Source organism: Hippopotamus amphibius, chromosome 10, assembly GCF_030028045.1.
Source record: "Hippopotamus amphibius kiboko isolate mHipAmp2 chromosome 10, mHipAmp2.hap2, whole genome shotgun sequence".
Classification (NCBI taxonomy): domain Eukaryota; kingdom Metazoa; phylum Chordata; class Mammalia; order Artiodactyla; family Hippopotamidae; genus Hippopotamus; species Hippopotamus amphibius.
In genome coordinates, this window is record NC_080195.1 from 12,753,977 (window position 1) to 12,765,225 (window position 11,249).

The 11,249-nt window shown below is 42.1% G+C and overlaps 1 pseudogene; it reads right to left on the reverse strand.

The window, feature by feature from the left end:
• Positions 1 to 10,780: 10,780 nt before the first annotated feature.
• On the reverse strand, positions 10,781 to 11,249 carry LOC130830335 (60S ribosomal protein L27a-like; annotated as a pseudogene).

Below are 11,249 nucleotides of genomic sequence, written 5' to 3' on the forward strand. Positions count from 1 at the left end.
TGAAGTAGTGGCAATGGGGACACTTTGGGAAGGGGGAGGCGGCCTTGGTATGAAAAGCATTTTTCAGGGTGTTCAAGTGAAAGCTTGAACTATCAGGGCAAGCTATCAGGGAAAGCTTATAATGGGCAACTACTAAAATCAATCTACTGTAGCACATCTATGACTATGATTGCTATTGGAGGACTTGGTGCCAGCCTAGTGGAACATCCAGATTTCTGGTTGGAAGTTTCCCCCAAATTTCCATAAATTATCTATGCACATCTTTTATAAAGCGTTAAAAGCAAAATCTCTTTCCTCCTGACCCCACACCCTGATACCATGTCTCTGCTGCCTGTGTCTCTCTGATAGTTTGCCCAGGAAAACTCAATTCATGTCCATTTCTACTTTAATCAGAGTCAAGCCCTCTGGAGGGAAGGCAATAACTGAGCAGCTATTAGAAATGGGGAGTAGTATGAGGTTAGCCTGTTGTTGCAACGGAAAGCAAACGAACAACAAAAGATAAAAACATAATAACATTACATGCAACGGAGCCCACCAGGAAGTTTTGCTGCTATTTACAATATTTTTAGGAAGAAAAAAGAAAGAAATACGGTGCTAGAAAGCCTCAGATATGTAAGTGACTTTTGCCAAAGTCACGCTGTTAAAAACAAATTAAACAGTATGATGTTAGATATTTTTTGGAGGAACGTGGAGAATGAACAAACCAACAAAGAAAGACATTGCCCATGGAAATTAAGTCTCCTGACTTCCAGATCAGATTCAGCTAAAAACACTCTTGTTTTTATATGCCCCTCGTCTTCATGTCACGATCCTGATGCAGCTGCAGTTTGCACACACTAATTACTGTGCCGTGCAGTATGCAGGTGTGTGATTCATTTATCTTTGAAAATCTTATTTATTTTTTCAAGTCAATTGGTTTCTCTGAAACACTGTGTTGCTGCCTAAATGTCAACAGTTTCGCGTCGCTTTTTTTTTTTTTTTTTTTTGCTTCAAGAAATAGCAGAGAAAATGACTTTAGCATTTTAAGGTGGGTTTTATTTCTCCATATGTAAACATATATATTGTTTGATCAAAAACTGTATTAGTATTCAGATGAAGATTATAGTGATCTTTTTGAACATCTGCTTTATCTTGACTAGTTTTAAATTCAGAAGCAGCAATTCCCCAAGGGGGGAACGCGGGGGAGGGGTGGCAGGATGAATTGGAAGAGTGGGGTGGACATATATATGCAAAATATGTATAAAATAGATAACAAATAAAAACATTTATTTTTCAAGGAAAAAAAGAAGGAGCAATTCCATCGTGATTCAACTTGTTTCTGTTTTATTATGTCATACTAGGTTAATCTTAAAGACCCCTAATAGCTTTCATTCAATTTAGACCAGAATACCACAAGTCTCTAGACTGAGTAGTATAATGCCCACTATTCAAATAAAGGCAAGTTATTGTAGTGTAATGACACCTCCAAATGCTAAAAGCAGACCGTGGGTATTACTTTGAGGTAGAGAGACCAATATTCCTACTTATTATTTTAGGGCAGAAATATCCCAGTTACGCTGATTGCAAAGTAAGATGGAAACTGTATGGTGGAGAGGGACTTGGAAACCACACAGACTGAATTATAATTCTGGCCCTTACACATAGAATCTGCATGGTTTTGGGTAGATTATGAACTCCCCCAGAGTTTGCATTTCCTCATCTGCAAAATGGAGGTTAATATCTACACATTGTGATTGATGTGGGATAAAAGAGAACTAACACAGATGCCATGGGCAGTGCCTGATCCTTAAAGCAGGTGACATTCAACAAAGGTTAGTCCCCTTCCCACCTTTTCTTTGCTTGTGCTACAAAATTGGAAAGATACAGCTATAAAAAGTTGTCTTGGAAGAGGCTGAATTGGAAACTTTTGTTACGAGTGACAGGATTGCAAGGGCGTCAGTTTTGTGGTGTAAGGATTTGTTGGCATACACTTGGAGCTTTATGCCTGCAAGATATTTGTAGAGCTTTTATAGCTTAAGAGAACAGTCTGGATGCCATCTTCTTCCTCTACCACAGAACTTCCTTCCCTTTTCTGAGATTTGTGGACAGTATCTTGTACAACTCTAAAATAATGCAGTTCTTTCCCTATTAGAATAGTCTGGACTATTAATAGTTACAAAACAGTATTTCACCAGCAGATGTTACTACAATTTATATAAAGGTTACAAACTGAAACTTCCTCTAAGATTATACAATGGATTTTGGGGGTAAAGGGAGGAAATACTTTAAATTTAAAATTTTATAAAATAAATAGAAAATGATGATTACTTGTTGCCTATGTCTATCACATTGTGTTTATATACATATTTGTTTCCTATTTTAGAGTGTAAATTACTTGAGGGCAGAGACTGTGTCATAAGTTTCCTGCACCCTTAGTGCCTACACAGTAGGTGCTCAATAAATACTTTAAAAAATGTACTTTAAAAAATGTACTAAGAATAAATCTTGGCAGACATAAAAATACATGAGTATCATCTACTGACATGGCCAGGCCCACAAAATTCAATTTCCAACTGTCAAAATCTTCCCCATCTTTCAAGGCCCAGCTCAGGAGCAAAGGAACTTCTCAGACACTCCCGTCATTCTTCCACAGCCCCGAGAGATCATTTTCCTCACTTCTGCATTCTCGTAGCTCTTTACATCTCTTCTATTTCTGCCTCATGTTATAATCTGTTCACTGACTTAGGTACAAATTGTTACTAACTCCTGCCTGTCCATTATTACATCATCCCAAATATCTCAGAGTCCTCACCAAATGCATGTTGAATTCACCCCTTATTCAACAGCTAACCTCTGAAATCCTAAAGTTAAAAAGAAAAAGTTTCAAAGTAGCTTCAAAACCCTTTTGGAAATAGGTATATTCATAACGATGTGAATATAGGAAAATACTGAACTTCATATAATAGAAGGATACCACCTGGATTTGCATCTGGGCTCCAGTATTTATTTGCTGCTGGATCATGGTCAAGTTACTTAGCCTCTTGTGCCTCAGTTCCTTCATCTGTAAATTGGGGATGATAATAATACCTATCGCTTACAGTTAGAGACAATACAGGCAAAGGTCTTTGAAGAGAGCTTGTCACATAGTGAGCACTCAGTCATTGTCATCTACTATTCAGTCATCACCATCACTATCACCATCACCACCATCATCATCACCATCATCAACATCATCACCATCACCATCTATCACCATCATCACTGTCACCACACCACCATCATCACCATCACCACCATCACCATCACCACCACCACCACCATCACCACCATCATCAATATCATCACCATCACCATCACCATCATCACCGTCACCACACCACCATCATCACCATCACCACCACCATCACCACCATCATCACCATCATCAACATCACCATCACCATCGCCATCATCACCGTCATCACACCACCATCACCATCATCATCACCAACACATCACCATCATCATCATCATCATCATTGACTCAGAGAAAGATTCCTACCTTATATCCAGCTTCTCAAAAGAATATCAGACATTGGTGATGTGAAAGGAAATGGCGTTGATATGGTTTTTTAAAATTTTATTGTGGTAAGAACACAACATGAGATGTACCCTCTTAACAGATGTTTAAGTTCACAGTACAGTATTGTCACATGACAATAGATATAGCACAGTGAAGTACAGCAGATTTCTAGAACTTGCATCATCTTACATAATTGAAACTGTGCCTCTAGATTAGCTCTTCTTCATTTCCCCCTCCCTGCAGCCCCTGGCAACTACCATTCTACTCTCTTCTTCTATGAATCTGACAGTTTAAAATACCTCATGTAAGTGGATCATGCAGTATTTGTCCTTCTGCAACGGGCTTCTTTCACTTAGTATCCATGTTGTTGCATATTACAGGATATCCCTCTTTTTTATATAAATTTATTTATTTATTTTTGGCTGCATTGGGTCATCATTGTTGCGTGTGGGCTTTCTCTCGTTGTGGCGAGTGGGGGTTACTCTTTGTTGTGGTGCGTGGGTTTCTCAATGTGGTGGCTTCTCTTGTTGCAGAGCATGGGCTCTAGGCACATGGGCTTCAGTTGTTGTGGCATGAGGGCTCAGTAATTGTGGCTCATCGGCTTAGTTGCTCCATGGCATGTGGGATCTTCCCAGACCAGGGTTCGAACCCGTGTCCCCTGCATTGGCAGGTGGATTCTTAACCACTGCACCACCAGGGAAGTCCCCGGATTTCCCTCTTTTTAAAGGCAGATACTATTCCGTTGTATGGATATACCATATTTTTCTTTATCCATTCATCTATTGATAGGTGTGATAGGTATTTAGGTTGTTTCCACATCTTGACCATTGTGAATAGTGCTGTAAGGAACATGGGAGTGTCAATATGTTGTCAAGATCCTGATTTCAATTCTTTGGGATAAATACTCATAAATGGGATTGCTGAATCACATGGTAATTCTATTTTTAATTTTTTGAGGAACTTGCATGCTGTTTTCCACAGTGGCTGCACCATTTTGCATTCCCTCCAACTTTGTACAAGGGTTCCAATTTCTCCACATCCTCACCAATACTTGGTATCTTTTCTTTTTCTAATAGTAGTCACCTTAACAGGCGTGAGGTGATAATCTCATTGTGGTTTTGACTTGCATTTCCCTGATGCTGTTGGCCATGTGTATGTCCTTTTTGGAGAAATGTCTATTCTGGTCTTTGCCCATTTTTTAACCAGATTATTTGCTTTTTTGCTATTGCGTTGTGTGCGTTCCTTATGTATTTTGGAAATTAACCACTTCTCTGATATATGGATTGCAAATATTTTCTCCCATGTTGTAGGTTGCCTTTTCACTCAGTTTTTGTTTCCTGTGCTTGGCAGGACCTTTTAATTTGATGTAGTACCATTTATTTATTTTTGCTTTTGTTGACTCTGCTTTTGGTGTGATATCCAAGAAATCATTGCCAAGATCAATGTTCTAAAGATCTCCCCTATGTCTTTTTCTAGGAGTTTTACGGTTTCAGGTCTTACATTTAACTCTTTAATCCATTTTGAATTGATTTTTGAATATAGTGTAACATATGGGTCCAGTTTCTGATATGTAGTTTTGCATTGATAAATTGGTTCTTTATTTTGCCATTCAATTTCTGCAGTCCCCACTTCAACCTCATAGTCCACCCTTTTTTTTTTGTTTTTTTTTTTGTCTTCTAAAATTTCTTCCCTTCTTGTAAGGTTAATCTTTGCCTGAGGCAGGGCCCATTTCTCTCTGTTTTGCTTCCCACATCCCTTACTGACCCAGATCTGCATCGCTCTTGGTGCTCTCCTGCCCCGCCTGCAGCCAGCACTGAGTCAACAAGCAAAATCTCACGTGTAATATTCTGAGGTTCAATCCTCAGGTAATAATTCTCCTGCTTTTAGTCATTCATATTCTTTAGTTCACAGAGATGTAGAGTCCAGTGCCTTTGAATTGCTGACCTAAATAATATCCCTGGATTTTTAAAGATAATAAATACAAAGTTTATTTTAGTAACAACCATGAGTCATTACAGAAGCTAATAAACTTGGGAATTCTATATAAAAATCATCCAAGCATATAAAGTCTATTTTCCAAGGTTCCTTTTTCTTAGTTCAAGGCCACAAAAATTGGAACGTGATGGAACTTGATGGAACTTGACTCCCAAATTTGCCATGTGTCTAAATGACTATGATGTATAAATCAAGCCAACAAATTGTTAAATAAAACATGCTCTGTTCATCTGTCTTGGCAAATATACTACAGTAATGACCTATAAAGGCCAAGGTTGAAGTTAGAATTCTCAGACTCCTTGGTGTCCTGTACAGGAATGTGGTGGCAGAGGGGAAGCTGGCCCCAACCCTGGGCCAATCCCCTTCCCTTTCACTCCAGCCCTGTTCTCTCATGAGGGGCCTTGCATCCCCCGTGTGACTCCCTAAGCTCCATTCAAGCTCCACCCACACATCCTCGGCCCCTTCAGACGGCAGCACCTTGGGTACTGTTTGGGTCAGCAGCCTGCCTTTGAAGATCGAAGAGGCCATGCAGGCTTGCAGCCGTCTGAGGAAGGTCCTCAATACACAGTCTGTTCTAGAAGAGAGGGCACAAGCTCTGGGTAGGAAGGGGTGCAGTGGGGGGAAGGCTGGAGAGGCACCTTCTAAAGCACAAGGTCTAGGCAGGGGCCTTCTTGTCCAAGCCAACTGCTCAACCAATGGTGCATCACGTGCTCTCAAGCCTTTTCATTTTAGTCTCAGCCACAGTGGACTGTTCCGTGGAAGCACAGACTTTCCCTATGCTGTCAGCATCTTACCTCAAGCGCAAGCTCAAGCCAGACTTTGTGCCCCAAGGTCATCTCCAATACACACATATGCAGCCAGGAAATACCGGAAAGTTCACAGCCTAGAAGGAAACCTCAACGAGTCCAGGTCAGGAGCAGGTGGGCAAATCTCAAGCCTTCCATTCTTTTCATGTGGACAGTTCTGAACAGTTTTCCATGAGCTTCTTTTGAGATCCTGGTGGAAACAAGCCCACCGCTCACAGCAGCCACGTCAGCAGCCCACCCTGGCCTTCGCTTTTCTTCCTTCCCTGTGTCACTCTCTTGCTTCCTGGAATCACCACCCAAATAAATCACCCACATCCCTCAGGCTCTGCTTTGAGAGCACTCAAAGGAATAAAGGGACAAATCCAGGAAACAGAAGGACCAGCCCCTTCCAAGTACGACCGCATCATCAGTGCAATCTCACATCAGTGATTATGTAAGCACGTTTCCTAAGGGGAAAGCATTCTCGACACATTTCTGTTACGACCTAAACTCCTATTAAAGAGGTCTTTTGTTTGGTTTTATTTTTCTTGGAGGGGGCAGTCCCTTTGCTCTTTCCTCTCCTTCAACGTCCAAATTCCTTGTGTGATGTCTCACTTTCCTGGTTAAAAGTTCCCCGAATTGGGAGGCAGGATGGAGGGAGCTGCTTATGGAACATGAACAAGGAGGGGAAGCAGACCAGAGGTGAAAAGCTGTGACTAATTTTGACATCAAAGATGATAATGAACGTGACAAAGTACAAACAGCCCTTTTTACAGCTGACCGTCAAGCTGAGGACTGCGGACTCCAGATTTTCCTGGACAGTCCATTTCAAATTTTTGACGTGAGATTTATAAACACATTCCTCTGGTCAGCCCGTTGTCCAGATTTAAGCTTCAGGAAACAGGACCCCAGGCCATGTACAGCCGTAGCCAGACCAGGGGCTGCTTGCTGTCACCTGGGCACCTTGTCTGAATCCAGGGCCTTGGGCTTGGCCTCTTACCAGGCACATAGCACCCAGGTCGAGGGTGCCTATGGGAACAGGCTCTTTGACAAGGCTAGGCAGCACCTTTCTTGCACAGCCTGGCCCTGTTAGGGGTGCCCCACTGCAGAAAGCCCCTCTGGGCCGGGTTACTACCAGCCTCTAGAGCCACCTTATTCTGCACCAGCTTTTACTAGCTGCTCTGAGTGGAGACCCCTGAGCCCAGACCTTGGCCCCTCATGGGAGGGAGCCTGCCACTCTGGGGCTGGCTTGCCTTGGCTCTTTGAGCTTTCTTGTGTTTAATTTCCAGGTAATTTTTTGAGTTGGAGCAGAAAGAGGATTAAAAGAGAAAGGCACATTTTTTTTTTAAAAGAAAGAGAATGGGGTCGCCATGCGATTAGGGTCATGGGGCTCTTCTTCCTCACAGCCTGATTCTGCCCTGAGCCTTCAGCCACTCCTGACCTGAAGCTGAACCTGGTCATCTATTATTTACCCCCACATTTAAAAACCAAAAATGGGGTGGGTGGCAGAGAGAAGATAATCCGGGAAACCACTCATCTTAAGAACTGGAAGGACCCTTAGACTAACCCCTCATTTAGAAGATGAGATTCCGTCATAGAATTCTAGTGTAAGATAATGTATTGGGGTTTTCTATAGATTTGGAAAGAAGAATCTTAAAACCGAAAATGGTTGCACATTGCTATTTAATAGTGTTTCCTACAGGTTTTTTTGTGTGGCAGACTGGTTTGGAGGGATCCTGCAAGGGGTGAAGGGATGGAGTTGATTTTGTTATCTGTGCTGCCCCCCAGTGGTGGAGGTAGGAAGGCACACCCAGGACAGGGCACAGGCATTAGTGCCTCCAGGAAACAGACACTTACAGACAGGAGAATAGACAATTACCCATCATTATAAACAATGCTACAATAACCTAGGTTTTATCCTCCTCTTCAGAACTTAGCATAGCATCCATATGGTTATGAATAAACACCTTTTATGTACAAGCACTGGAAAATCACACTTTAACCTCCAACACAAGACCATGGAAAGACGTTTTAAATATTCCAAGTATTATTCAGCAAACGTTTATTGAAATGAGCCATGGGCCAGGCACTGTTCTGTGCTCTTGGGATAGAAGGATGAATAATACAGAGCTTTTGACTAAAGGAACTCACAGTTCTTGCCCTGGGATGAGCAATCATATCACTGTGCCGTGTGGTGTGCACTATAATAGACAGTGTAGTGATGCACGTTTTCCCGCTAAGTGACAGCGGTTCAACAAAACGGAAATGCAGGAGTGCAGGGATAATCTCTTCCCTCTCCTAATACCTGAGACAAACCTTCCATGGCTGCCTCTCCAGGCCCCTTCTTTTTTCTTGAATGTTTTATTAATATTATTTTTTTATGTTTATTTGTTTATTTATTGGCTGCGTTGGGTCTTTGTTGCTGCATACGGGCTTTCTCTAGTTGCTGAGAGTGGGGGCTACTCTTTGTTGTGGTGCGCAGGCGCCTCCATTTTGGTAGTTTCTCTTGTTGCGGAGCATGGGCTCTAGGCGCATGGGCTTCAGCACTTGCGGCACACAGGCTCAACAGTTGTGGCTCACAGGCTCTAGAGCGCAGGCTCAATAGTTGTGGCACATGGACTTAGTTGCTCCGCGGCATGTGGGATCTTCCTGGAGCAGGGATTGAACCCATATCCCTTGCATTGGCAGGCGGATTCTTAACCACTGTACCACCTAGGAAGCCCCTCCAGGCTCCTTTTTTAAGATGCAAACACCCAAGAAGGATCATGTCCCTGTCAAATCCACTCTCCCTTGCCTGAGGCAGCCTGAGGTCACAAGATGCAACTTTCACCAGCTAATTTTCCCCATGTTCCATAAACTTTTAAATGTAGTCTGTGAAAGACTTCAAAGACAAAACAAAACAAAACAAACAACAACCAAAAAAGAAAAAAACCCACTTGCCTACTAGTCACATTTTTAAAAACACCTGTTAACCTTATCACTTTATTATTTTTCCAATATCAGTATAGAAGCCACAAATTGGCTTTTTACAAACATCAGAGTTATTGTTAGGGGAAACACTGACTGGAACAGCACATCCTGGCCAGGCAAAGGCAATAACAATTTGCATGAGTTATTTTATGACAGGAGGTCCTGATAAGGAACACGGAACTAACAAGCCACCACCAACCAGGAGAATATGGGAAAGGTCAAAAGGAGAGAGGAGATACCAGTCCATGTGTCCTACCAGCCTCCCAGAATCCTCCTCGCTGGACTCCATCTTGAATGGTTGCATGCAACCACCTGAAAGGACCCTGAGTCAGGATGATTGGCCAGAGACAACCAGGAAACTAATCCCATCACCATAAAACCTGAGACTGCGAGCCACGTGGCAAAGCAGTCCTCCTGGGCTCCCTTACCCTCCTGCTCTCCGCCCAGGTGCCTCTTCCCAATAAAGTCTCCTGCTTTGTCAGTACGTGGGTCTCTTCGGACAATTCATTTCCAAGTGTAGACAAGAGCCCGCTCTCAGGCCCTGGAAGGGATCCCCCTTCCTGCGATAATATCAGAGAAGAAAAAATAACTTGCTAAATATAGGATTGTCAGAACAAAACAGTGGGAAGAGAAAACTTTTAAAACAGGCCAAATTATAAATTAAATAGAAAATAGATGGAAATGTAGTAATGAAGCAAACAGGAAAAACTTGGCAAGCAGTGATGGGAAAAGAAAATAAATGTAGTGACCAGAGCTTTGGGTGTCTTTGTCATGCAAAATGGAAGATGGAGTAGAGGCATTGATCCAACTGTTTTAACAAATTTCAGTAAACAGTAAATTGAAATACTGTATATTCATCCTTAGTAGATAAACAAAAGGGATAATTTTTTAGATTTGGGCAAATTTGGTTAAAAAGATGGAAGCAATTTTGAGACACTTAAAAAGAAGGAATCAGGCCAAAATTTAGGATTAATTTAATTTACTTGGGATTTAATTAGTAATTTAGGAGGAAATGTTACCTAAATAAGTGATAACGAAGGAATGACAGACACATTATGAAATATCAAAAGCTAACAATCTTGGTGTCAGTATCGCTGAGAAAGGACCAAAAATGACAGTTTTCACTTTTAAAGAAGGTTGAATGAAGTAGGATCACAGAATCCCTCAATACCAATGATATAAACCACCCCAAGAGAAACAGCATAATTTCCTTGGAGTAACCAACATGGAAAAGGGCATAATGCCAGGCTATAAATTTCTTTTTTCTTTTTTTTTCAACAGGTATCATTCTTACTTTCTAAGTGAGAAGCTTCAAATTAGGTAACCAGCCAAGGCCTGTAAGTGCTGGTGCTCTCTCTTCCATATTTTGAGGGGAGCTGGCAGAGAAGCCCAGGTCCTCATACCCTTACTCTTAGAACCTGTTAGGTGGGTTTCTGTACAAGTAGGAACGTAGAAGAACCTACACTCAGACCAGAAGAGAAAAGCACTTGTTAACATTTAAAGAATCTCCCACCATGTGGCTTCAAGCTACCAGGACACAAGCCCCACCCACACCCTTAATCTTCTCCTCAGCTCTTCTGCTGAAGAATTTGGCCTTCACGATGACAGGCTGCTTTGGGAGCATTCCCTTCCCCAGAACTTTGTAGTAACCCGATTGCACCACATCAATGATAGGAGCAGCTCCAGTCTTGTTCTTGGCAGCATTTACCTGTGTCTGCTCACTGACCAAGGGCCACAATTTATCAAGGCTGACAGTTGGGCAGAAGCTCTGGTTCCTCTTTAAGTGGTAATGCCTCATATCAACTTTCCCAAAGTATCCTGGGTGATATTTGTCAAAGTTGATCCTGTGGTGATGCATGCCACCAGCATTACCATGGTTTCCGGTGTTTGCCAATGCAGCCGTGGCCATGGCTCACGTGGCCCCTAAGTTAACAGGTCTTCCTTAGTCTGGATGGCAT